Consider the following 3490-nt stretch of genomic DNA (forward strand, 5'->3'; position numbering starts at 1 on the left):
AGTCCTGTGCATGATGAGGTTTCCTGTCTTGTGTAAATGTTGCAGAGCTTGGCACCAATGTATCTATTTTCAGCCTTCCTGGAAAGAAAGAGACACTTTCTTCATCTGCCCCCTCTGTGTCCTAGGCCACAAGTTCCATACTTGCCCCAACCCTGAGACAAAAGCATCAGCAAGGAACGTGATCCTAAAAGTATTCCGTTATATCCTGGTGTCCTCCTTCCAGTGATTCTCCGAGTAAGTTGTCCTCGTAGCACTGGGGAACCCACAGGATGACATTGGATGGTACATAGATAATCTTTTTGCACAGGGGCCATACTAATCTTCTCTGAATCATTCCAATTTTAGTATATGTACTGTGGGAGCAACCACGATAATCTTTCTGATATGAAGTTTCTGTTAAATTCAATTTCAATTGTTAAAAGTGAAAAAATACTCAAAGTAATGCAAGTGAATTTTTTTTATGGTGAGTTAATTTTAAGGACAATGTAATTTTGAGAACCTTGCTTTGTAACTAACAGCGATGGAGTGTTCAGCAGATACCTGCCCTGGTAGAGCTTGCAGAGCTTTGCAGGCATCGTGCCCACCATTTCCAATAGTAGACACTGTTTTCACTCTACACATGAGAAAAATGAGGCTGAGAGAAGTTCTATAATTTACTCAGTTATTGCATTGGAGCAGCCTTAACCTCCATTGCTAGGTTCACTTTAAGTTGTTAGCTGTTGAAATGAGGCTTCAAAGCAACAGAATTAGGGGCTCAGTAGTTCTGGCATTGGCCCAGGAGCCTGTGTATTTACCCCAGCAGATGCTGATGCAGCTTTCTAGAGACCACTTTGTAGATCTTCAAAGTTGAACAATGTCTAAAATGCCTTCTAACTGGAAAATGTACCGACAAATGTCACGTTCACTGAGCAAAACACGTGCTGGACACTACCTATGCATGTCCACTGGTAATTTTATCTTCTCTCCCAATAGTGTTATTTTCTCCATTGCAGAGATGAGGAAACCAAAGTTGACTCTTGCACAAAGTCCTGGCTCTTATGTAGCTGCCTCAGGATTCAAATCCACATCTGTTTACCTCCAGAGCCTGTGCTATTAATTTCTATAATGTAATCCTTTGAAAATATGACTAATAATTCCTGTTCTTCTTATCTCTTCAGGTCATTATGAAGATCAAGTATAATAATGTATGTTAAAGTGGTGTGTAGTATGTACAGTGCTGTATTTAATCATTCAATCACGTAATTCCTCTACCTACAACCTTCCAGTGGCTTTTGTCTCACTCAGAGTTAAAGTCAAAGTTCTCTCAGTGAATGACCCAGTAACCCTATCACCTGCTGGATTTCACTTTTTACTACCCTCCTCTCACTCACCCTTTATTATTTTTTTTTAAATTAATTTTTATTGGTGTTCAATTTACCAACATACAGAAAAACACCTCACTCACCCTTTACCAACCACTCCAGACTCCTTGACAACCTCAAACACACAAGGCATACTCCTGCCTCAGGGCCTTTGCATTTGCTGTTCCCTCTGCCCAGAAGGCTTTTCCCTCATATATCCACACAGCCTACTCTCTCATCATCTTTGGGTCTTTGCTCATAATTTCAGTAAGGCCTTCCTTTACCTCCCCAGGTAAAAATGCAACATTACTCAACTCTCCAACCCTCTATTCTTTTTCTCTGATTTATTTTTTCCGGAAGAACTTACTGCTATGGAACATACTATATACCTGATGAATTGGCTGATCTCTCTCCATTTAGACTATCAACTCCTTGCAGTAAGGGACTTCTATTTGTCTCAACTACTTGAGAATGGTACCAAGCCTAAAGTGAGTACTCAATAAATAGATGTTGAATGAAAGAATGAATGAATGAAGTTAGTGAGTATTCTTATGTGCCAGGCATATTTTTTATCAAAGACAAAGTTCACGCATGCAGTTATGGCCTTCCTGTAGCTTATTGAAAGATTCATTTTTGGTTCCCCTTTGACATTCAATATATTTCTAGATTCTTAATGCAAGAGCACAAATGATAAATAAATGTGACCTGAATAAATCTCTCAGCTTTAGGTTTCCCACACTGACAAAAACAAAGCTTGAGAGTGCAGCTCCCAAAACATCTACAATGCTGGTCCTTCCCTGTCCCTACCCCAGTCATAGAACCTCCCCTTTTTCCTTCCAGGAAAAGCCCTAGAGCCTCTTGGCATCCACCCAGATCTCCTTCCCCAGGGAAGCTAGCATTCAGCTGGATTTCAGCAGCGGTGAACACTTGACTTATTCCCTGGGGATATGGCGTCTTAGTCACCCTATAAACTGTTAATTTTATTTAGCTATATTTTATAAGCTGGCACTTTATCAGAGCTGTCTCTCTCTCTATGCCCTCAAGTGCCTTTGAATATACCCATAATGCCTCTTAATTTTATGTCACTCTTTGCATCTTGTAAAATGTGGAAATACACAACAAGAGAAACTAAGAAATACAGATGCTGAATGGGTCAGCCAAGAGTGCCTGTAGAAGTCCCTTGGAGGAATAAATACGTGCTCTTTCAAGTGCAATGTCTTTCTGGAAGGGGAAATCATGTAATGACCTGGACTGGGAGTGCCTGGGGACTCCCAGTCCACCCCCGTGCAAGACAGTGATTCTGTTAGTCTGGAGTGGAGCCTTGGAATTAGCATGTTAGCTTTTCATTGAGATGGTAAAGCACAGAAAAGTAGAAATGATGTCCAGCTCAGTGAATTCTCATATGTTCATGCAACCAAGAATATTGCCAGCACTTCAGAGGCTGGGTATCCCCTTTTTGTCATTGCTTCTCTCCATCAGTTATCCTGATATTATCCTGACTTATAGCCCACAGATTAGGTTCTGCCAATTTCTGTATTTATATAAACAGACACATACTACATATTCCTAGGTGTCTGGCTTCCTTTGCTCAACATTATATTTGTGAGATTGATCCATATTTTTGCATGTGGATGCAGTTTAATCATTTCCATTGCTGTGCAGATTTTTCTTGTGAATGCGTATTTCTTATTTGTTCTGATACTGAGGACAGACAACTGGATAGACTTCTGTATGCAGCTGTTACGAATCAAGCTGCTATGAATAGTCTAGTACATGTCTTTCATTTTTTTAAAGATTTATTTATTTATTTATGATAGACAGAGAGAGAGAGAGAGGCAGAGACACAGGAGGAGGGAGAAGTAGGCTCTATGTCGGGAGCCCAATGTGGGACTCGATCCTGGAACTCCAGGATTGTGCCCTGGGCCAAAGGCAGGCGCCAAACCGCTGAGCCACCCAGGGATCCCCTAGTACATGTCTTTTAATGGATACATGTGTATATTAATGCTGGGTATGTATCTTGGAGAGAATTGATAAGGTAAATCAGCACTTTTAATAAGCAGCTCAGACAATGTTGACTCATGCTGAAATTTAAGAGCCATAGAACAGACTAACAAGCAAATATCACTTACCAAGGAAATTAATCCACTTTG

At 40.5% G+C, this 3490-nt stretch overlaps 1 pseudogene; it reads right to left on the reverse strand.

Annotated features, from left to right (window-relative positions):
* Nucleotides 1-268: 268 nt before the first annotated feature.
* Nucleotides 269-365, reverse strand: LOC140594073 (U6 spliceosomal RNA; annotated as a pseudogene).
* Between the last annotated feature and the right edge of the window lie 3125 nt (nt 366-3490).

The sequence above is a fragment of the Vulpes vulpes genome, chromosome 9 (genome assembly GCF_048418805.1).
Source record: "Vulpes vulpes isolate BD-2025 chromosome 9, VulVul3, whole genome shotgun sequence".
NCBI classification, from domain to species: Eukaryota; Metazoa; Chordata; class Mammalia; order Carnivora; family Canidae; genus Vulpes; species Vulpes vulpes.